A 25,208-nucleotide genomic window follows, 5' to 3' on the forward strand; every position below is an offset into this window, starting at 1 on the left:
TGCGATTAAAGATGATTTTTAGGCAATAAAGGTGAGGTCTTTACAAGTAGAAAAGGAGCGATCATGGTGTTTCTCCCAGAGTCTGGCATTTACTTGTAACTAAGCGTAAATTGTCTGGCATTAGATCCTGTGACGGTAGGTTTTTCCTCTATGTGGAAGTAGAACAGAATAGCTGTTGTGGGCTGTCTAGCATGCCTTGAATTTATCTCCTGCTTTCTTGTATACTGATTACCTGTTGCAGCACATGAAAAGGATTTTATACCATACCACCATATAAGTTTTTGTCAGTGTTTGTGTTATTACATAACTTGGTCATGAATAATGTAACCAAGATAAACTTGGGGTAATGATACCCTAAATTCTAAACTGTTTTGTATTCTGTGTGTCAGGTGAAGTGTGAGGAACTCTCTGGGATTACGTAGCAATCAAGCAGTTAGTCAGACTGTAAACTTACTAGACTACTAGGCTGGGCATTTGCTTGTGTTTCAAATAGGCAATTAAAGGTATTTTATTTGATTAAATAATATGCATTTCCAAGTTTTGCCATGCCATGACTGTGAGGGCTGTCCTGTGATTTAGCAACAAATTGAAAAACAGGTTTATTCGGTAGTGTGGTGTTCCAGGTTGGCCAGAGGGAGGTGGTTAAGCTTAACATTACACAGCGAGGAGGAGGTCAGGCTCTGCTTACTCAGAAATGGATCGCTGTTGTTTTCCTTTCCCACCAAGACAAAAGGCCCGGCTAGGCCAGTGCTCCATTTCCAGTGCTGGCAAAACACAGATGCCTAGGGAAGAACGAGGAAAGCTGTTACAGTACTTCCCCTTATTATATTCCTGCACTCAGCCGTTTTCAGCTCTGGCACTTCGTGGGCTGCATGTGGTTTTGAGGTATGTCGTAACCCTTAGGAGACCTCTCCCTGAGCCCCTGTTGGCTTTCTCATCTGCAACATCTCTGTGGGAAGGAGTTGCACAGGCCCACCGCCTGTCCCGTGAAAGACACCTGGGTTTGCTTCGAACCAGGCTCCTGTCAGCTGCCTCTCTTTTCCTGACTGGAGAGGCCTGGCTAACTCAAATCCTTCTCTGCATGGGGATCATCCCTGTCACCTTTCAACATTACCGCTAAATTAGAGCCCTTTGCCCTTCAGTAACAAATTATTCAGTAGCTTTTTGAACAGTCAATCCCACAACTATTACATGAAAACATCTCTGTATATTCCTGTATACCGGTGTGTCTGATTCTGAACTGGTACAGTTCTGTAAGTGCTCATTTCAAAGATTTATCTGTTTGGATCACAGTCCCATTTGCTCTAGAATTTGTCTTTCTGTTTATTATCAGTGATGTAAATTTGATAGGTGTGTGGAGATTTTTACAACCTTTCCAGCCTTCTTTAAAAATAATTGAAATTTAAGTGTTCAAAACAATCTCTCTGCAGAATTAAGTGATAAAGAGAGGTTTGTAACACAAAGTAGAGCTGCACTTTTTTCTTTTTGAATCGAGGCCTGGTTTCCCACTGAATTTAGTTGACTATTACTGCTTTATTGTGAAGTAGTCATAGCAGTGATGAGGGTGGGCACACAACCTCTATAAATGAAGGATCCTTTAAATTGTGCGCATTTAGGAGGAACATCAAGTAGCTTTCAAAGTAAATATGAACCGAAACAAAGACTGTAAAATGAGCAAAGTGAAGCCAACCGAATGGTTTAGACAAGGAGTCTGCGGAAGAAACAGGAAGAGGTGTAGGCGTAGCCTGACTTTTTCCCTACTGTATTAAAAATCAGCATGCAGATTCTTCATCCAGGGAGCCACAGAAAGTCAAAGCTAAACCAAGCAAACTGCTTCAGCACTGGGCAGCGTGCCACCAGGCAAGGCTTGTTCCATCATGCCTGAAAACTGACAGCTAGAGCTCCAGGGAATAACAGCATTGCAGTCAGTGTTGCAACAATCCAGGCAGCAGCAAATGAGCCAACAAACGGGGCATGGAACCGGCACTACTTTGCTTTGCAGAGTTGGTCACAGTTTTATTGTGTGCACTCAGTACACAAATATTAACTCTGATCTACACCTGTGCACTTTTTCAATAGTTCGGTGAGTCATCCACAGCAATCACCCAATAAAGAGTTTGTTTACAAATTCTGAACAAGATAGCATTCAGCAGGAATCAACTCATAAAGCTGAGTTTTACTTTCAGACCTGTCATATGCCAAACTGGATTTCACATTAAAGATATTAAAGAACTTTGTCATTCATGGATGCCTCTGGAGTCAAATTTTCTGCCTTTCTGAAAGAGAAATTCGGCTTCTTTTTGGCCTAGTAAACTTCAGACAGAATATGGCAGCCTGAAGAATTAGCTGACATATTGTAGTTTCTGTTCATTCAGATGCCCAGAGGTCCAGTTTCAACCAGCTGATTTTATATAAGCGATGAAATCAAAGGTTGATCAGGGCTATAGACTCTCATAGTTCAGTAATTAAATGTCTGTAATGACTGAAAATGAAAGGGAGATGCTTGCTCTGGGAGGCAGGTTATTTGGTAACTGCTGGTGGCAGAGCCTTCTTAGGCTCCTCTGTGAAGTAGGTAGTGTGCAATTCCTGTGCTGCTTAGAAATCTGAAAATATGTATCTGCTGCAGAAGCGGAGCAAGCGTGTTTCTTTACAATAGGTCTGTTAGTCTCAGCTTCACGGGGGACTGTAGAGCCCCCTGTGCTGTTTTCAGCAAGCACAAGGAGTGCCAGGAGGCTCAGGCAATCCACAGGACGTGCAGAGCGTGGTGTGTCAGGGGAAGCAGCTCCGTGGGGCTTGGAGCCATTCACGCTTGAGCGCTGGGATTATACTTACGTTGTTCTGTGTCCACGTTTCTAGCATTTTCCTTAAGAAAACTGGTAGCCAGGGAGTTTTCCCTTTGGGCACACAGAGCAGTGCTTTGGGAAGTGTGGCTTTGTCTTCTGTTTCAACTTCTAAACCGACTCAGTAGTAACTGAGGTCTGTTATGCAATGCCATCTGTGTAACAGCTAATACTTTTAACCGTTCACCCTGCAGGATCCCAGAGCATTTTCCAAAATAATATACAAGTGTCGTTTACTGAGCTCTGTATGGGGTTTATTAAATAAGTAATATCTTCATTTTACATACGAATAAATATGCCACCCATTCATTAAAACCTAAAGTCACAGCCTTTGTAGTGTGAGTCTCAGTGAGAATTGAAGGGAGTTGGCATTGCCGAACAGTATAAAATCTACTGAAATGACATTTGAACCAATGGACCTGTTATCAGTCAGGAAAAGTCCCCAGGAATAGGGTGTGTTGGGAAAGGGCAATGAAATTTTCTGATAAAAAAGTTCACCTGCATTCACTGAAGATGTGAACTTCTCAAACAAAATCTTCCAATACAATTAAAACCCTCCCAGGATAGCAATAAAAGAACGATTTTTTTCCTGCCAACAGAGAAATAAAGCTTGGCAGTAACTTCTGACAAAAATCCAGTATCCAGTATTATTTATAAAGAACCTGTAGTGTCAGTACTTATTACATCCTGTTGCTGTCCTCCAAGAGCCACTGTCTGACGATCTCAGAGCTTTTATTGCAAATGTTGGCTCTCTTCCTTTGACACGGTTCTTATCTCGCCATTCTGCAGATGAGAGTGGAGAAGGTAATGATGAACAGACTAATAAAGCTAATCACAGTTTACACAACAAATTGACAGCAGCATAGGAGAAACAAGGCGTCCTGATTCCAGTTCATCTGCTGTAGCTGCATTCATTTGTATTTGTAAGATATTTCTAGCACAGAGTTTACCTTGCCAGGTTAATGTGTTTAAGATCTGTCAGTTTTTGTGCAGCTGCATACTAGAGACATGGGTTGTTCTGCAGAACTACACTTCTATAGTGTAGCATTGTGTACTTGCTCTCAGAGTAATAGAATTGTATTTTATGATTTATTTTGTACAAAATCTCAACAGTAGCCAAAACGAATGAATTGAAATTCTGGAGACAATAAGTAGAAGAGTGAACTGGAAAAAAGATACTAGGAGAAGAAATCTTGAACAATTCTCCAGTGTTGGTGAAGCTGGTAGGCCCACCTGCTGACTGGAGCAGCTGGTCTTACCAAAAGACAGGTTGCATGACTATCCCACGCAATGAGCAAAGGCCACTTCACATACTTGTCTTCCTTGTAGGAAGGAGACTACCTAAGCTTTGAGTAACCAAACGGCTTGAAGGTTTCTCTTCACTAGCTGTCAGTGACCATTTCAGTCAACAGGAGATATTGGGTTCATGTGAGCTGGCATTTTGACACATTCGCAACTATTAAAATAGAGATTTGAAATGTTCTTATACATGCTTATGTTCTGATTAAGAATACTTAGGACTGTGTAACAGTTGCTGCTAGTGTCAACACCCCTCCCATTTCAAGAGGTGAAATGGTCAAAGGTTTCACGTGTTTTTATAGCTGTGTTGCTGGTGAGAGAGGGAGGTATGGCTGGCTGCCATGCAGGACTCAGAGAGAGCCATTGGCAGATGGGATGTTGCTGGCATCATTTGCTGAGATGGGAACAGAAACTGGTTTGCTCTTTCCGGGTACAGAGGGTGTTGGGTCGGTCTGAGGGCTGTGCTCCTTTCTTTCCAAGAGGTGCTGCTGGTCGGCTCCTAGGACTCTGTCTCTAGTGGCTTCTGCCTCTGAATCTGTTAGCTTTTTGACTGTGTTGTTGATACATCTGTAGTACGTAGAAATGTGTGCCTATATACTTCATAACAGTATTATTTATTTCTGAAACAGCATTATTTTATCTGTGCGAAGTTTCATGTTACGCAGGTGTGAAAGAGAATAAAGAAGTAAAGCTTGTAGTAATTGTTAGAGGTTTGAAGTCAACTTGGGTAGTGACTGTCCTTTATGGAGTGGCTATAGAGATACAACTGAATGATTAAAACATGCTATATTAATGTTGTTGTTCCGAGATCCGAGTTGTCATTAACACACTTTTTACATATCAGTTTTTCACAGTTCCCTCACGTGGCACTCCTGTCTCTGTTGTCACATATAAACTTGGCTGAAGGATCAACAGGAAATAGAAACATCAAAAGGAAATAATAATTTGCTTTAAAATATGTTTGTAAAAGATTATATAAACTTTTCATCCTTGGTGTCTCCAATGATAGCGGAGTTAAGCTGTCTTCCACCCTGCCCTGGAGGCAACTTTTAGTTCAAACAAATAGCAAGTCTCACTTGAATGTGATATAAATAGATACAGCGTGGACTGTGTAAGATTGCTTTGCTGAAGTAACCGTGATAAAAGGTAGTGTAAAATACACTGCTACCTACCAGGTGTTCTGTGGCCACCCTGCAAACGTAAATTCAGTTACGTGGAATTTGTAATGAATTTTGGTTCACCTTTGCGGATGTAAGACTAGATAGAATCTATCTGGGCTTCTCCTTCGGTCTGTCTACCACCTGCAGTATACAAGGGAAGAGAAGAGCACAAAAAGAGGCTTATCCATTTTGAGTCCTAATGAGAAAGGAATCCTCACTGACACACTGCATGCTGATGTGGCAGAGCTCTCAAATAAATAAATTGCTTTTCCCTAGATGCCCTGTGCCAACCAAAATGTTGTGCCACCATTTTAGATAAGGTGAATTTGGTGGTAAGTAGGTCCTAAACAGATCAGTGTCCTGCTTCTTTTGGTATTGCTAAAAGGCCTTGTGGCAAGCTTGCCAGAAGAGAAAGACCACTTAAACAATATCATACAAACATGATTAAATACTTTAGCTAAGAACGATCAGACTTTTCAAAAAGTAACTGTAGATAAGCAAAACTGAAAGTGTTTCTGGTGGATTGGCAGAGATGCTATGAAGTCGTCGCTTGGATTGATGTGAAAGGTTAGTGAGGAACATCAATTTCAGCCCCTCATATTATGTAACATAAGATTTTTCAAAGTTACAGGAGAGTTTAAATATATTTTTTTTGTAACTGCATTGAATCTTGGTTTTATTTTCATTCCCTAAGGCTAGAAGTAATTGATTATCAAAAGAATCCAGAGAAAACTAAGACATGAGATAGCCAGTTCCGAAAGCTGGTAACAGTGCAGCAACCACTCTTTGGTGGAAGCAAGTTGTGTAGCATTGCTGACAAAAGCTTGGTTTGTTCCCGCTGGCTGACACTTCCCTGGGTGCAGTGGGATACCACGGGAGTTTCTGCTGGTGGGAACGCTGGATGGTACAAGCACAACCTTGAACAACTCTGACATTTGGCAGAGAGCCACTGCAAAGGCAGAGTAGAGCGCTCACAATTGTCCTTCATTCCCTGCAAACTGATGTTTTGAACCAGCAAGAGTTTTTTTCCAGGCACAATGGAATTTAATAATTAAGAAATAAGGTCTTTTAAGAAAGAGATGCATCTCTCACTGTAGCAAGACCCATTCCCAGAGTTTTACCTCAGTTGCCTGGAAATATCTTGGCTCTGGGAATGCCCCTGTTCTTCTGGGAGCAGGGGGACAGAGCCGGTGCTGTCCTTGAGCAGGGCTGCGGCAGACGGAGAGCCCAGCTGCTGGGGTGGCTCCGTACTGCAGAATTGCCTGGTCTAGTTCCTGCTGTTAGAAGCGAAGGCTGCATTTCTTTTCTGGTAGATAATTTATGATTGCATGGAGGTTATTTTACTTCAGGAGGTAAAGAAGTCGTACTTTATCCCTGTTTGTTAGCCACAGTCGTTGCTTTGTGCTGATGTTGCTAGAAACTGGACTGAAAGCCTGCTGGAGGCCCTGCATATAACTTTTAATTTCCAGGTAGGATACAGTATCTAGTTTATCTGGCACTTGCCAGGAGGTAGATCCCTTTTCCTTAAGGTACTTGCTAATGGAAAGAAAAACTGGTCATTCAAGTTACATGTGGGGCATGTGATTTGAGAATGGGCTGATAAGTAAATGGAACTGATAAATTCATTTTGCTTGCTTATTTGCTGCTTTCCCCTTTGCGCCAAGTACTGCTAGATGCAATAACAATGAAATGCCCAGGAGAAATTTAAGAACTATTTCAACTGTAGCCACTAATGTGATAATAAATGCACAGAACTTAGTCAAAAGCAAAATAAAGTAATCAAACCTAATGAAAGATTAATTGAATTGAAAATGCTTGTCCTGACAGGTTTCGGTTTACAGGCATATTTACATCCAGAACTCAGCAGAGCTTCACATGACATGCTGGGCCAGTCCTATAGACCATCTTTCTGCGGCAGATCTTTGATTAGCTGATCCTTTGAAAGTGTGTGCATAAACCATTTGCAAAGACAGTGCTGAGAAGGAGGACAGCTGGGGCCATTATTTGGGTAGGTGATAGTATTTTCCTTGTAAACCACAGATAAAGTGTTCCACATCTCTCTTTCAGATTGTGAAATAGACCAGGCCGTTCTGGAGCTAAGTTTACCTCCACAGGAAGCCCATTGTTTGGAAAGCTGAGGGAGCACCGCACCCCTCTGTGCACACAGATGCAGATCTCTGATAAGCCCTGGTTCTCCAACAGGCGTGAATACCTAGAAATGATCTGATAATGCTATTGTTATAGCTCCGATATTGAAAATCCTATAAGAAATGATAAAGGTGTTTACAGGACTTTATTGGAGTAGGTAACTTGATCTGAGCGAGGAAGCAAATTAACAAGTAGGAATTACAATGTCCAGTCCAGTCAAAGGCAGGTCATCAATCTGGAATAAGTTACTGGAAGTGAGCAAGAATTGCAAATCCGAGGGCCAAGCTCTTCTTAAAGGAAAAGAGTGGCCTTTTGTACTTAGCCTACAAAAATACCGACAGTCTGGCAGCTTTGTATTTCTCTGTAGGTGAATACAAAATGCAAACTACCCGGAAGAAACATCGTTGCATACATAAGCATTCAAAAATAAATGCCACTTTCCCCTCGCCTCTGTTGGCAGAAATACGATCTAGGAAGATCTTCATGTAAAAATGTGCTGTTGATGAACAAGCATATCTCCACTGCTTCACAGAGGAAAATAGTGTCTAGAAGATAGAGTTAATACAGCTTTATGTACTTCGGAGTTCATGCAGACACTAAACTCTTCTGAGTGTCATGCATTTGGTTATTATAAAATAAAAGTTGAACAAGGATTCCTTCAAATATTGTAGCAATTCACATCTTAGTAATACCACATTTACATGTTTAAGTCTTGTAATCACTGATCAGCTCTAGTAATGCTGCTTTGCCTGGTCATTTACACTGCAAAAATGACGAGTTCGTCTGTAAGGATGTGTTAGCTTTTCATGAGTCAGAGATTCATGGAGACTACCTGAAACATGAGTGTGAAGACTTCTTTCTTCTAGTCTCCATACACACCTAGACCAGCAATTCAGTTTCAGCTGAAATAGTAGATCGTATACAATACGTTCTGCATTTTGGGGAAATTTGGTTGGAAAAGATAGTTGCAAAACTCTACTTTTGGTTGGGATAGAGTTAATTTTCTTCATAGCAGCCTGTACAGTGTTATGCTTTAGATTTGTGACGAAAACAGTGTTGATAACAGAGGGGTGTTTTAGTTGTTGCTGAGCAGTGCTTGCACAGCTCAGCTTCTTGTGCAGCCCTGCCAGCGAGCAGGCTGGGGGTGCACAGGGAGCTGGGAGGGGACACAATGGGGACAGCTACCCCCAACTGACCGCAGGGGTATCCCAAACCATATGACCCCATGCTCGTCAATAAAAGCTGGGGGGGAGTTTGCCAGGGCTGCTGTTACTCAGGGGCTGGCTGGGCATCGGTCTGGTGGTGGTGAGCAGTTCCTTTTTGTTGCACTTGTGTTTTTTTTTCTTGGTTGTGTGTGTTTTTATTTATTTATTTATTATATTTAATTGTATTTTTTTCTTATTAAACCGTCTTTCTCTCAACCCAGGAATTTTCTAACTTTTGCTCTTCTAATTCTCTTTCCCCATCCCGCTGGAAGTCAATGAGCAAGCAGCTGTGTGGTGCTTAGCTGCCTACCAGGGTTAAACCACAACAAACAATTTGTTTATATGTTACTCCTGAGTATTCACTTTCTGCAAAAAATCTGATTTTAAAAATATATATGCTCCCTTTGCTCCTTATACAAATAGCTTGGCTACATAAAAGTAGTTTTTTAGAGTAAAAGTTGAAGTCACATTCTTTTCAGCAGAGTAATCCTGACAGATTTGAAATTCTTATTCCAAAGCTTAAGGCACTCCAAAAAAAAAAAAAAAGAGAGAAAAAGAATTTAAAAAAACTCGGAGCGGGATCTTAAAGTGGGAAGTGTTGGGCAGACTTCGAGTGGCAGTGTTCACACCGCTGCCAGCCCAGCTTGGAGTGCAAGTAGCATGGTTGAGCTTTAATCTTGAAGCAGCTCTTACTGTGCATGAGATGATCCAAAACACTTTATAAGTATTTTGTATTTTAATTGCTCATCTGCATGGAACAACTGATTAAATTCATATAGCTGTTATTTATGGCTCTATTCTAAAAAATGCACGTAGAGAAGCTCCTTTTGTCTTTGCATTTACAGTCCCGCCTCTCCAATATTATGAGCAGATCGTCTCTGTTCTGCTGGGACGCACAGGCTGCTGCTGTGATGGTAGATCTGTCCCTGGTTCATTCACTCAGAAAAGATACCACTCTACAGCAGTTTTTCCACATAGCCACAGGCACCTTCGATCTTTATTGAGCATCCACAATGTGATTGTATCATTATGTGACCGGCACAGCTCATTTTAATAGTGTTCGTACTTCTCTCCTTTTGACCTTTAAGTCTTGGCTTGCTGTAAAACCAGTGTGTGGTCAGAAACAAAGTTGTATGCCGCAGAACTTGTCGGAATTCGAAGTAAAGTGTTGTAAAAGTGGAAGTGTCAAGAAAGATCAAGTTTACACTGATTTCTATAAACAATTTATTCAAACGCTTTGGATACAGATAAACATTCCTTGTGCAATATTTGTTATGGTTTCACCTGCTTTAAGCTGGAAACCAAAAGTGTTTTGATAAATGGGATAGAAAGGTTTGTTGAGTTGATCTGCAGCTGCAAGTTCTTCTGTAAGTTATGCTAGAGTGCTTATATCTTGCAACAGCAATACTTCTTCGTAATTCTATCCCCCCCTTTTTTTTTTTTCCACAGCGGAGGAAGCATTACTTTGTACTGCACTTACTGTGACTGGCTATACCTGATGGCATTTCCTGGAATATAAGAAATACGGATTTTGGTGATTCACTTTCATTGATGTGGATGTAAGTCAGAGTTAAATTGTTTAAAAAAACTTCTTATAACATTACTAACTCACATTTTATTCAATTACTTGAAATTCTGTTTTATCTGAAACTGAGATTTCAACAAGCACGAGATCAAATTTTAAGTCTGTGGAGAAAGCAAGAAAACTTCTGAGGGCTAGAAAAAGATATTTGAGGGACCCCTTAAAACATTCTTTAGAATAATAATAATAAAAAAGATATCATTTTTTTACATTAAACAGTGGGTAGTATTCTTAGGCAATTTAAAGAAATCATGTATTTAACTTTGTCAGTTTCTGTAATCTCCCTGCTGATAGTGGCTTGACCTTCCCTTAAATCCCAGCGGCACAAAACTGGACATCTTTGTGGGTGAAGTATTTGCAAGGTATATTGTAATAAATAAAAGGTGTACAGAAAGGCAAAGGTAACAAAAAAAAAAAAAGGAAAGAAAGAGAACCACAGAATTGACACTTAATGAATATTCCCAAATCAGTTCCAGAAATATTTTTTAAAAAGCTTTCTAGTACTGGTGATTCTTGCTTTCAAGCTTACTTCTAGCACTATGATAGCTAACAACTTAATTTGCTTCTAAAGATTTTGAGGCCATCATACAGCTCAAAGGGATAAGGATTTAAAAACTTAGGTATTTTTATAGGAGTTGGTGGTATCCACTTGGACTCCTTTACCACACTAGGGTCTGTAGGTAGTGAAGAGCTGGAGACAGCTAACACAGGGAGAGAAACACTTCACACAAGTAGAAAGTCTGTATCCTCTGAGCGTTGACTGGGGACTTCAGATTGTCTCTGTGTGTTTGGGGGGCAAAGTTAAACATCTTTACATTTAGCCTTAAGATGCTACTCAGTAACTTCTGAGACAGGTGGCAGGATGTCTCACTGAAGTGAAACTAGGGTCGCCCTGCTGAGCTTCCACCTGCTATGTGAATGCACTTTCTTGCCAAATGAAGGGAGATACTGCCTTGATGCCAACAGATTGTGAGTCTGTATCAGTTAAAGGTAATGTATTAAGATTGTGAGGTTAAGAAGTAGAAAATGTGCACTGGGCAACAAAACCTAGAAGCCTCTATCTTAAAACTGCAGAATTGCTTAACATGATTTGTTTCCTAATCATAAGCATGAAAAAGTGGCACAGGTTCTAGTGTAAAATATCCCTTCTCAGATACTTAAACTTTTCCTGAACTGGTAATTTGATTCTTAATTACAATTTCCCCACTGGGCTTTTTTTTTTTTTTTTTTTTTTTTTTTTGGGGGTGGGGTGAGAGAAGGCTCTAGGGAAATGTAGGAATATTAACATTAAGGCAGCTTTTTTTTTTTTTTTTTTTTTTTTTATGGAGATCAGAGAATTAACTTTGGAGATGATCACAGAGCTGGTTGCATAAAGGGGCTTGGATGTTGTGCCAAGTTGTGGTCTATTTGCAATATATGGCAGAGGAGACAGCTGGAGATGGGTCTCTCATATCTTCGGTGAATGCTCTAGCACTGGTCCATTGGATGGCACACAGCTTCACTGACGCTGCAGTGAAAGTAGCCACAGTCTTGATGCTGCTTGGAGAATCCACATGTCCATGTGCTGCAGCCTCCTTTATCTGTGCAACTCAGTGTGAAATAGGCATGAGTTAGAAAAGAATGAAACATTTCTGGGGATGTTCAGGGAACATAAGTGATGAAAATGTAAGTGCTTTTAGACTTCAGAAACATATGTGGTTAGTCATTTATGATTTCACTTTTGCCTAAATTTCACTTTAATCTTTGATTTCAAATTCCTATTCTTGGCTTAGGCTTCTGCAGTCAGGAACTTAGACTAAAGCACTTGATTTTATTTATTTATTCGTTTATTTTTTGCATGAGGACAGCCTCAACGTAAATGTCTCTCCAGATTTGGGTAGACTATATGATATATAAAAATCCTGACCGTCCCCCACACAACAGATTTTATTGGACTCGTTACTGAATTTGATAACAGATAAAATCTGTATTGTTGATGTCCCTCCAGTCCCTCTAAGCATTCCAGTGCTATTTGGTGAATGGAAAATAGTCGTGCAGCTCCACCAAGTCTGTGCAGAAATAAAAACCCTACCAGTATTACTAGAAATCCTGTTAGCTCAAGTACCTGAAGCTTTTGCTGTAGATTTAAAAATCACAGATCCAACCATTACTGACATTTTCTTAAGGAAAAAATGTCATTTAATTCTCATTAAAATTTCCATTAAAAAATTATGCTCAGTGCAAAGGGTAGATATGAATAAGGACAGATTGTGTAATAAGGAAAGCTGTGACAAGTTTTTGTGCTTATGACACTGATCGACATCAGTCAAGTCACTTAAAAGAGTCTTCAGAAATGGATATTCGTTGTCTCTGGGGGCTATACGATTCTCAGAGAATTTGAAGAACTAGAGCTCAAATTTTTTGAATATGCCCATCAACAACACCTTCAAATAACTCAATGAGGAGAAAGTCTTTCTATGCTAAACCATTACTATGAAGACAATCAAGAGTATCAGAGTATCCCTAAACTAAGGCTCTGACCCTGTGCCACCTGATGAAGGAGCTGTTGTTGGAGTCTCAGGTGAGATTCCACACTTAATGATTTTTTGTGGTGAAAAGAATTCAACTACTGGCCTTTTAGTCTGGTTTGGGAAATGTACTTCTAAATGTACATACCTGCTGCAGTTAGCGTTTGTAAAAAGTTAGCACTTTGTAAGAACATTTTCATCAGTTAGATTTTCATCTCTCAGTCCTCATTTCATTTCATTTCTCTCATTATGTCATGGCTTAGCACTGCTGAGGTCACCAATTCCATCACCTCAAAATAAAAATGAGGCTTACAGCAGTAGCTGCTAAAGCATGGTTAGAACTAGAATACAAATAGAAATAACTCCTGACTGCGTATGTTATGGGCACATTGATGACATTTCATCCACTGGTATCTCTAGTGGATACCGAGTCAATCCTAGTACTATATTGTGTTCTTTGGTTTAAGATAGCATGCCTATAGCACAGAATATAAGGGACTTGCAAGCAGATAAACCAGCAGTAGTATCATTATCACATTAAGTAATCATTTGAAATGCATTTAATTTCACACCATAGTAAGTACTGCTGAAACCACCACAGGCATATTAATGAAATAGCCCATTTATTTCAGCCTTGATTTTCTGCCAGTTTGTGGACATTGTATCTCAGAAGCACTCACATGGAATGTACCCTAATCTTTTGTGGGTTAGGGGCCAGATTTATTTATGTCTATAAAATAGTAATTTCCCACTAGACAGACAAGACCTATTAGGAGAAGCTCTTCAGTTTTCAGATGTCTCCCTGGACAATTTTCTTTTCGTCCAGAATCTTCCTTTAGGTGAGATCCTCCAAGCAAAGGCAGTCTGTGGTTAAATGGGTCCTTTGGAAAACTGTGCTTTAGTTTCTGGATTATCTTGATGCAACTGCCTTCCCTTACCTGCACTGCATGCACTTTTGGCCTTTCTGCATGTATTTAGACTTTTCAAATGTTTTTGAGTTGTTGCACTGTTTTTGTTGTTGTTGTTGTTTTTTCTTTGAAGGGGTGGTAGGTTAACAAGTTTAAGTTTGTTAATGATAGTTCAGTTTTTCTTTTTTTCATTATGCATGTATTAGCAGTAGTTTACTGATGGATCTACATCACCTCCGTAAGCTCTTTTGAAGCAGCAAGCTGTTCGCTCTTTTAACTGTTTAAACCATTCTATCTGACCCAGTGGGTTTTGGAATCCAAGTCCTTGACTGCAGGCATTACTGCAATATAATTGTTAGTTATTATACTAATAACTATCACAGTAATAGGGACTAGCAGCAGCAACTCAATATTTGAGAGCCATTGGCAATCTGCTTACTGTTTCAATTTCTAAACTAATCTCTTGTATCATCAGTTAGGAATTAAAACCTAAGGGAAAAGAGATACATTCATTAGTTTTGCATTTCCAGACCTCTCTGGAAGGTTACTGCAGGAAGAGAACTTTATAATTCTTCTTTCTGTCCCCCAAACAATGCTTGCAGCGACTGTGACCCGAGCTCCACATGAGCAGGCAACTGGCCCCTGCCACACAAAGTCAAAAGAGGAAAACCAGGGGCAGTTCCATAGGTCTTATAAGCACGTTTGTGAACGTTTATTAATATTGGAGGAAAAAATGAGGGTTCACGTGGAACAAGCTGGAGAAGACGTGTGAACAAACACATGGTAGAGTGCTGGTGTGCAGGATGGCTCTTCTGAGACTGGGAGGGCTTCTAAGGAGGGTGTGATACAGTTACAAAGATGCATCCCTGCCAGCTCTGGCTTTTACACAAACCGGGGAGCTCCGAAACAAGCTCCTGCTGCCTTCCCACCTCTGCCACCTCATCTCCCGGGAACATGAGACGCTTGGGCTGCACGTTACCAACTTCGGAAAGGCGCCCGGTTTCCACAGCTGAACGCAGTGAATCAGGTTGCGGCGTTAAACGCCCTGAAATGCGGCATCTGCCTGAGCTCAGCGGGCTTTATGTGCGCTGAGGAAACGTTTCGGGGCGCCGGGCCGGGGCAGGACCGGGCCGGGTGACCGCTTTAGGGGCCCGGCGAGCTCCGCCCGGGGCTGGCGGGGACCCGGCCGCGGCGTGAGGCGCTCGCTCCGCAGTTCCCCTTCCGAGCGCCTCATTTCCTCGCCACGTCCCCCGCAGGAAGCGGGGCGGCAGCGGCGGGGCCGGGAGCCGCAGCCCCTCACACACACACACCGGGGTCGGGCGGGGGGGGGGGGGCGGTGTGCGTGTGGTGATGCCGCGCGGGCGCCGCCCGTTGGGGTGGGGGCACGCGGAGATGCGCGGGGAGGGGGGGCGCTGGATGCTCCCCTCGAGGCGCATGCGCGCTCCCCGCGCTCCATGACGAGAGCGCTGGGGCAGCAGCGGGAGGCCGGCTCGCGCTCCCATAGGCCGCCTTCCCTCTCCCCCCCCCCCCTCCCCCCCCCTCCCCGCTCCTTTACCCTGGCGGGGGCGCGCGCGCGAGCCGTCGGTCGCGCGCGCCGCCGCCGCACGCCCCGCTGCCTTCGCTGTCAGGCGCGGGCGCTGCCCGCCCTCGGCTCGCGCGCGCGCTGTCAGCGTCTCGCGCCCCGTCTCGCAGTCCGGCGGCGGCGGCTGGGGCTGGGGCTGGGGCTGCGCGGCGGCTCGGGGCTGCGCGCTTCCGTCTCCGCGCCCCGCTGCCCCCCTTCCCCACCCCCTGCCCGCCCCCCATCCTCCTCCTCCTCCTCCTCCTCCTCCTCCTCCTCCTCCTCCTCCTCCTCCTCGCCCCGGCGTCTCTCCGCAGCCTCGGCCCCGGCAGCGGCGCCGGCCCTCGGGTAAGGGGATGCGGGGGTCGGGGGCGCGAGCGGGGGAGGCGGGCGCCGAGCCCCCGGGCCTGGCGCCGCCGCTGCTCAGCAACAGCCGCCGGGAAGGGGGGGGGGGGGCGGCGGCCCCAGCCCCGAGCCCGGCTCCCGCACCTGAGCAAGGGGCCCGGGCCGCCGGGCGGAGCGGGGAGGCCGGGGCCGGGCCCCGGGGGGAGCCCGGCGGGGAGCGGGGGGGCGATGGGCGGCCTCCGGTCCCCTCATCCCCGGAGCCGCGGCCGCCTGAGGGGAGCTGCTCGGCTGCTGGCGGCGGGGCCGCGCCTCACGGCCCGGGCCGCTCGGGGAAGTGCGGGGTGCGGAGCCGGCGGGTGCTGCTCGCGGCTCTCCCCGACCTGCCCCGCTTTTCAGCGCCTTGCTGCGCTCTGCTCTCGGGCTCTGTTGCTGGTGAGGTGTTTTTTTCCCTCAAGTTTGTGCTTAACGTCTGCTCGGGTCTGTCACACGTGTGTGCGCACCCCCGGTGCTCTCCAAAGACCGGGCTGCGACCCTCTGCTCTCAGAAGCAGGCAGAGACCGGAGGAAAGGGCGCAGCGGAGAGCAAGCTAAATATTGCTGATTTGCCCTAAGCATCCTCTCACTTCATCCTGTTGTTCGGTGGCGTTTACCGCATCGTGCACGGTCCAGGCTGTACCAAACAGCCTCCAGGCACAGACATCAGCTGACGCGTTGCTTGTTGGAGGGCTGAGTTCCTTGGGGCAGTACCTGCCTCGGTGTGCGCAGCGCACACAGCACAACCTGCGGTAACATAGCGTGGTCAGCGCCCTGTCATCCACATGGGGTGTGGGTGTGGGTGGGGGAAACAACCAAGCGTTTAGCATGTTCTTCGCTTTCGGTATGACAAATACAGCGTGTGTGCGAACGCTGATGTATACACACACGCATGCTTCCTTTACCCCAAAATGCAGTGTTGTGATGTCTTGTTATCTAGGCATTAATTGAAAGCTGATGGAGTAAATACCTCAAAAAGAGTGTTTAAGCATGAAAAGGTTCTTGGCTTTTCTAGCATTAGTCAATTTTTGTTCAAAGTCATTCTCCAGTGTAAATTATCAAAAACTTTGGAGAAGTCTGAGCTGAAAAAAAAAGTCAGCATTGCCTGCGTGGCTCTTGCTTTGGGCGGTTTTACAGAAGACTCTGTTATAATTCTTTCCATTATTAAAGAGAGCTAGTTATTAGAACTTATAAAATTAGTGACTATACTTTGATGTATTTCCAGTAATATCAGTTTCTCCGGTTATTACAAACATGCTTACTACCAAATTTTTATTGATACTTGTTAGGGTTTTATATACATGTTAGGTAGGGTACGTACCTATCTGTACCTGTAACTGGCAAACTATCGTATTGCAGAGTTTGCATATTTTCCCAACAAAACATAATGAGACAACCTTTTTTCAGGTTCAAAGTATAATCAATTATTCATATTTTCTGAGGAAGCAGCTCAGTAATGAGGGAAGTAGGAATCAGCCTGGAATGTCAAATCATGCAAATTCACTTGCTCAGTGATGTCTCTGCCAGGACGCTTGACAACAGAGAAGCACAGCAGGTCAGGCAGCAAGTAGTAACTCTCTTTTACTTTTGTAACTGGCAAAATTCTAAACAAACTAAGACACAATAGCTGAGCAACTTAAAAGATGTTAGGTCTAGCTAATATTAGAACAAGAAAAAACAGTGTTATCAGTGCTTGCTGGGATACAAAGTGAATTAGCAAAGGTAATACTAAACCACATAGTGACTTCCTTTTGTTTTGGCATCTGTGGCTCTGCAAACAGAGGCTTGATTGTACAGGGAAGTTTGCATATATTACAGATATTACAGACCATTCACAGGATTAACCTGAAAAATTGTATTTTCAGTCCACTCCTGTCTCTCTGTAGCTGTATAGAATTGCTGCTTTATCTGTCAGATCTGTGTTAAACTGAATGATTTTTCTAGTCTTGGAGTTTATGCTCAGTAAAAAATGTATGTACGAAATTATTTTTTATCTGATCAGTCTGTTCACTGAATTTTAAGGGGATCAAGGTGAAGAAGATCTGGACTTAGGTATTTAAATCTTGTTAAACCAGAATTTTAAGTAAAAAATAATTACTAAAATGTTAGGCTGGTCTGGAGGGGGAGCTAGTGTCAAAGCAAAATGTGACTTCATTTTTTTTCTGGACTCATTCAAAAGCTTGCTGTTTGGTCATAGATTATGCTTCCAATACAATAAGGAAAACAAATGCAGATGATGCATGCTATGTATGATTGCATTAATATGCATCTGTTATAGGATGAATATAACGTGCAGGTGATGTGTGTGGTTTTTAGGAAGATCACGCGTATGTTTTGCTATTATGTAACAACAGCCGTCTTCAAAGTTAGAAGTTTCAAGATCAAGCTCTCATAAATCATGAAATGCCAGAGATTCTTGTAAAACTGTAACCCAGCCCGTAAATACGTGGTTAAATGTTGCATTTTTCCTTACAATGTTTCTTTTAGTATATGGAGTAGAATGGCATAGATTGTGTTCAGTGAGCAACATATCTTTTTTTTCTTGGTCCCAAATAATATGTGGCCTCACTTACTATTTGTTACGTGCTTTTCGTACTGTACCTTGTTAATTTTCTCTTTTACTGTTTCATTACCTTCAGTCTCTAGCGCCTGTACATTTCACTAGAAACATTTTCACAGAATTCTCTGGAGATGTGTTATGTGTACCTTCATGCTGAATACCCAATTCAGGGCTCTTTTGACATGATTTTTCAAAATTTATCAGTGTTTTAATGATTTGCATGCTCTGAAATGCTTTCTCATGAAGGTCTGTCTCCCAGGTACTAACAATAACCTGGCTTTACTTTATTAATTTTTTTTTTTTTTATAGATCACTTAACTGGGATCTGTGAATGGCTATGCTACAAAATATCTCACTGTTTGATTTGTAGTTTGATGTCTGTTGATTTAGACTGCAAGTATAAATATCTAGAGCTGTAAAGTTAGCCCCAAGATACTAAGTCAAAAGTTTTGAGTGCCCATTGAAAGACTTTTTTCATTAAGAGAATTTGCCTGTGAGGAACCAGAAGAAAATTGAATCCTCCAGGACAATATTAATCCCCTCTCTTTTTGTGTAATACCTATCTTACTAATCTCACGCTTGCCAATATTTGCAGCACATATAGCAAAGTACTTGTATAATGTAGTGTTGTTTACACTTTTAACATCTTGTTCATTAATACAGCAAAAGCACCTTGTACGTGAGGTCTTTCATCTGAGTTTTTCTTTCTTCCTACCAGTCTTCTCACCTATCTCAGACTTGCTCTGCATCCTAAATTCAAGATTTTGTTCACTGTGTCAACTATAGTTGACAGGGCAGATGCCCTGCCCTGGGAAGGAAGGGCACCCTGCAGTGATGCAGGTGGGGGACTGGCAAGCTGGGAAGCAGCTCTGCTGAAAAGACCCGAGGGTCCTGGTGGGCAGCACGCTGAACGCAGGCCAGCAGCTGCATGCCCCTGCAGGAAAAGGCCAGCGACATCTCAGGCTGTATGAACAGCGCAGCCAGTGGATAGAGGGAAGGGATTATCCCTCTCCGTTGGGGCTCATTAGACCACATCTACAGTACCTTGTCCAGTTTTGGGACCCTCGATACAGGGAAGATTGATTAAACTGAAGTGAGTTCAGTGGAGGACCACCAGGAGGGTTAGGGAGCTGGAGCACTTGCCCTGTGAGGAGAGGCTGAGAGAGCTGGGTTTGTCTGGCAGGAGAAGAGGAGGCTTCAGGGGGATCTAACAACAGCCTGCTGGTACCTTCGAGGAGATCACTGAGGAGATGGAGCAATGCTCTTTACTGAGCTGTATGGTGGGAGCGCAAGAGTCAGTGGTCATAAGTTGAAGTAAAGAAGGTTCAGACTGGGTGAAGAACTTCCTCTACATGATTGTAGTCGTGCTGTGGAAGTGGTTGCTCAGAGCAGCTGTGCAGCCTCTGTCTTACAAGTTTTCAAGACCCAGCTGAATAAAGCTGAGCAACTTGGTCTGATCTCATAGGTGACTGGAGTTTGAATAGGAGGTTGGACTCGGGACCTCTAGAGGCCTCTTCCAACCTGTGCTGTCATATGAGTCTAAAACTGCCGATGCCTAGCTCCCAGGGGCCTTGTGCTGGAACGCAGTCGGTACAGAGAAAATGTGTAGGTGGCTCAACTATAACATATCAAAACAAAACAACAATGAAGTTGCAGTGAACTTGACAAAAGCATCATTTGTGTGTCAGGATATACGTTTTGCTGTCTCTTAGGAAGATGCGTGTGGACCTTCAAGCACTTTTTAAGGAAAAGATAACCTTTTGTAGTGCAAAAGTGTAGCTTTCTGTAGCTTTCTTTGGAAAGGAGGAAAAAAAAAGTATGTTTCACATAAAAAGAAAACACTGAAGGAGCTCAGCTTTGATATGGACACCTGGTGCAGAATGGGTCATCTTGGAAAGCCATTGAGAACTTTAAAAAAAAAAAAAAAAATTCTATAGGGTATTATCTGGCAGTCTTAAAAATGGGTGATCTTTCTGGATCGTTTGTCATGATAGATAAGTTAATTCATATTATGCAGCTCATAATGCATCATTTCAAGGTGATGATTTTCAGACTATCTATTAAATCAGTTGCAACCAGTTTTCACCCCCTTCACTCCCCCCTACTCCCCCATACATGATATACTAGTTCTGTCACATAGTTACTGTTTCTTCCTCTTATTTTCTAACCTCCCTCTCTCCACTGTTCCAAGTTTTCATGGAGGGATGAGGATCAAATAAAGAAGGAGAAGCTGTCCTAAGATGCAAGAAGCCCAGTAGTCATTTTAAGACTTCGGACTATAGATCTGCAAATCAGGAGAGCTGTCTGTAGCTACTATTAAATGATAGGTTGGGGATCTTTTTATTTTATTTTTTCTTATTTTATTTTTGTTCAAGTATGAGATGCTACTTGAGGAAGTCTTTGAATAATCCTTTTCTGAAGTTTTTGCCCTGTTATTTGTATGTGCTAAACTGTAGTGCTTAGGACACCCTCCTGAATCACCCACCCCGTTGTTTGCTTCATAACTTTATAATGTTAAGGTGAATCATTTTCTGTAATGCTAGAAAGTTTCTTTTGCAAGACAGTAATAGCAATGCATATCACCATGACATTATTAATTCTGCAAGGTAAAGACTGTTTTTAGAAGCCTTGGAATATTGCCGTGAATATCTTATGGAAGCTAATTCTGGCTTGCTGTGTGTGAGAATCTTCCTTCAAAACATTGCTCTTCCATGAGTTTTTTGTAAAACAACTAAGAATTCTATTCCAAGAACCTCCCAATGTTTATCTTTAGTTTATTAAATTTCTTATCTTGAACTTCACCATAATTTGGCTAGATAGAATTTGAACAGTGTCATAACTCTTTGTGATAAATCTGATTTCATGACTACAAATGCACTTTTCAAGCTCTTTGGAGATTTTTTTCAATTTTTTGGAGGTGTGCGTGTGTGTAGTAAAGCAAAGAGATGTGCCATGCTGTTTACTGACTGGTTTATAGAACTCAGTTTTTTAAAAAATGAATTTGCTACGTTATCACTGTATTCAATTACATAAATTTCTTTGTTAAACTCTTTGCCAATGAGGAGGTTTCTATTGACCAAGAAGCAAATGACCTCTTTCAAAAACGTGAACTTTCAGTAAAATTGCCCAGAGCCTTTGTCTTTAGCTCCCTGCCTCAATTTATGATGATAAAATATGGAATATAGTTGAAAAATATGTATGTGTTTCTTCTGTGCTGTGCTACGCTGACATCTAGCCTCTTTCTGGGTGTTTGCTAGGCAACTTCCTCTGACAGTCCGTATGGTTATTCACACATTAGATGGTTGCATAGTTGAGAATGAACAGTTTTTGCTGTTGCCGTATATGTAGTATGGTGATCTTCTCTTTCTCCCTGTCGAGTAATGCTCTCTTGGCATGTAATTGCTAAAGGTTTGAATGCGTAACAGAATTTTGATATATTGGTAAATATTTCTTGCATTTATGCTTCACTCTTGTTGAAAAAATATTTGATAAATATATTATCGTGTAATAAGACTTGATTTTCTTATGATGTTGTCATTTACTATAGTCACTGTAAAAGAGCTTTTATTCCAGGTTAGACCTCTGCTGTAGTCAAGTGAATTGTTCAAGAGCTAGTGACATCTATCGCCAAACGTAGGGAACTGGTAGGGAGCAGTACGGCATTTCTGCAGGCATGATGCTGTCTTGCTCAGGGAAGTAGAATGATGGGGCTTAATATTTGAAATGAAGGCATCTCATTCATTTATCTGAAGACAAAATTGCAGTGCTTTCTGTATTTTTACTTGAGAAAGTTGTTTATATTTTGAAAATATAATTATGACTTATACCTAAGTCATACTGACTTGGTGAAGACATCCATATAAAATTTTGAATGTGTCTTTCAACCAATTAATTAGGAAGATAAATGATTGATCTTGATGGCTTATTGTTTTTGTAGATTTGTCTAACTTTTTATTTCTGAAAATCTCAGCTAGTGGATGGAGATATGGTTTAGTGTCCCATCAGAAGTGTCAACCAAGACATCAATTGCATGGTTATTTTTGAAAATAAATGTGAAAAATAGGAAATAGAATCGTATCCCATTAGCTTGAGTGCTGTTTCGAGAGCTCATGAAGATTCGTCTAAGGAGCCTTCCTCTGACTCTCTTAATGTTTATGTAGTCAATGTAAATATGGAAACACTTTTTCACAGTTTATTTAAATATATTTTGTCCTGACACTGATATGAAATGTTGCAATATGTTCACACTGTTTTAGACAGCAAAGATGTATCCTGGGAGTTCATAAAGATTGTTTTTTCCTGCTGAGAAGTTTGAGTAGTGGGTGTAGTTCAGTAGCACCTGCAGGTTAAGCATATTCAGCCGGTACAGTTTTGGGCATATGGAGGGGTATTCCATTGACCTGGCTTCTAACGCAGTAAAGAATTGCTTGTTCTCCTAATGGTACTCTGCACCATTTCTGTTATTCAAGCGCTCCTCCAAGTCATAAACAGAGGATCTGTAGATTGATAACCTTTGGTAGCAGCTTTTCTCCTGAAGTCTCTTGCAAATGTGTAGTATTGTTGTTTAAGCTTTTTAACTTCCCTGGCAGAAGCAACGACAGGTAGATTGATTATTTCTTTATCTGGTTTAGGCATTTCTTATCGGAAGAGATGATAGCTTTAACTGTGCTTTTTGAAATAGTAAGTGCTTTGGAATGAAAATGTATGGAATGCTCTTTTGGACAGCTCATTTCTTGGTTGTTGCTCAAAAATATTGTACCAACTTAGTGTTTATTAACTGCCATCACTTGGTTTTGAAGGGTATCTAGAGCTCAATGGTTCCCTTAGACTATGGTTTTTTTTTTGTTTTTTTTTTTTTTTTTTACTGCTATGCTAGGTTAAATGTAATTATAGAGAAAAATGTGCTGTGAACTGCGAATTCCCATCTGAGAATTCTTCAGCTGTGCTTAGATGTACTGTGTGAAGACCTTACTGTATTACGAAGGTGAACAGTCCCAGGTGTGCACAGTTAACATGAAGTAATATAAAAAACAAACAAACAAAACAAAAACAGTATGGCAGTATTTAAGGAAAATCAGTATAAAGACTTTTTGCAGTGTATTAGTAGCACATATCAGCGTGAAAAGTTTCTGCTGGACTGCTTAAACTGAAATGGAATATTGTTTCTCTCATTGTGATTTCTAGTGGCATTTATAATATTGGGGTAATTGCTGAGAGTTACTTGGTCAGCATGTGTACTGTGGAGAAAAGATACTTGGCAAGAGGAGCCATCGGTTCTTGAAGAATCAGTCTGAGCCTCAACAAGATGTTTTGTCTCTGTGCTATCTTTTATCTAGCCCTTTTCAGCTTTAGACTTTCTATTTCCTGACACAGACTTTTGAAGCACAGTGACAGGTTTGTCCTTCCTTATCCAGTAGGCTCACTAATGAGTCCTATGATGGACAGCGCTGTTGTCAAACTGCATCTTTGTAAAACTGTGCTTATAGTAAAAGCTACTACAAAATGTGCTTTTACATCAGACTTAAGATGGCATCTCAGTGTTTTTTCTTTCATTCTTCCCTGTTTTCTCCTATATACTACCTTTTTCTTTCTGACGATTTTTTTCTTGGGATCAGGATTTAGCAGAAAACCCAATTTCGTAATTCTATATTCCTCCTTGGTGTCTGAGTACCATCCTGTCTTAGTGCCTCTGTCAATGCCTCCTGACTGCTATAGGAAAGAGTGATCTATGGCTAAGAAAAAGTTGTTATGAAGGAAAACAGAGGTGATTGGTGTAATTTACGAAGTTCTTTGCTGTATAAAAGCTGGATTATCCTCTAATCTAATACAGGTCACTCAGGGTAGCTTGTAACACAGTCATTGGGTAGTGCAGGGAAACCTACACTGCTACAGATACCTACTTGTTTTGGGAATGAATGAAGGACTTAGTTGGGGAGCTTCATACACTGCAGACTGAAAGAGAGAAGTAGATGAAGTTCAGCTGGATTAAACTAAACATGTAATTTTGAAAGTGATATTTGCTTTTTATCACTAAGTAGGAAAGATGTATAATTTTCTAGAAATTTCCTTCAAAAATTAAGCATCAAAAGAGTAAGAGAGGAATGCAAGATTGCCTAATGGATAGTAAAAGAAGAGGATAAGAAAGGAGCAGAAGCACTTCAGGAGGAACCTTCATGCATACATTTAGCAATAGTTTCTTCTTAATATCATACTAGTTTAGTCTATTTATTGGTATGCACATTCAAGGAAAAGGTATGTAACAAAATGATTGTGCCAAAATGAGCAACTTGACAGACCCGAAACTTCTCTGAAATTAAACCTGTCTTAGAATTAGTACATGTTTTTTCCCTTAACATCTAGGCTCCTTGAAGTTTGTACTTCCTTTGCTGTACTGAATCATAGAAATTTCATGTTTTTTTGTGTAATATTCATGCTAACAGAATTATATTGAATAAAAATTTTCAGCTTTCTTCATTATTGGGCATCATCAGCTACCTAACAACTTTTGACAAGGTCTTTCAGGTTTTCGTGGAGCTGTCTCTTATTAAAAATCTCTGACCGTTTCTTTGATCTTAATTGGTAGAGTCTCAGCTCTGATAGTCTTCTCGGCCTTTTTTTGAGGATCTACCTTTTTATTAGCATGTGTCTGATAAACACGAAGCTGCAGCTCTGTCTTGCCCCGAGGGAAGGAGTAGTGTTGTCTCTTCCTTTTTTCTCAGCTTCCTGGATGCTGAATGCTGCTGGCAGCTGTTCATAGCCTTCCCATGGAGCAGCAATGGCAGCAATATGAAATTGATAACATCTTTGAAATGTGCACAGCTGCTGGGATGGTTCTGAATCACAGCAGTAGAGTTAACCTCAGTCTTGTCACCTTACTGATATTTGACTAATCAGTTAATAAAAGCAGAGTCACTGAAGCTGTTTGATGATAGACTTTGGAATAAAGTGCTGTGATTTTTATTTGGTTATTGTTTGAAAAACTTAAAGTGAAAGATGACATTATGTAGGGATATTACTGTGTATACTAGTTCCTGGTATAATTTCCATAGCAATATCAAACTGGG

At 41.7% G+C, this 25,208-nt stretch overlaps 1 protein-coding gene across 5 annotated transcripts in view; it reads left to right on the plus strand.

Moving 5' to 3' along the window:
* The window catches only part of FUT8 (fucosyltransferase 8), a 179,237-nt gene that overhangs the window by 35,239 nt on the left and 118,790 nt on the right, over positions 1 to 25,208 (plus strand). For 2 of the 5 annotated variants that reach the window (XM_080592536.1, XM_080592538.1), the window contains exon 3: positions 10,102 to 10,211. The gene's annotated coding sequence lies outside the window, so the exon portion shown is untranslated. Of the gene's footprint in view, positions 1 to 10,101; positions 10,212 to 15,207; positions 15,556 to 25,208 lie in introns of those variants that run through there. The other 3 variants (XM_080592537.1, XR_013951407.1, XM_080592539.1) reach the window with 3 other exon arrangements.

This window comes from Anser brachyrhynchus (genome assembly GCF_964034855.1).
Source record: "Anser brachyrhynchus genome assembly, chromosome: 5".
Taxonomy (NCBI): domain Eukaryota; kingdom Metazoa; phylum Chordata; class Aves; order Anseriformes; family Anatidae; genus Anser; species Anser brachyrhynchus.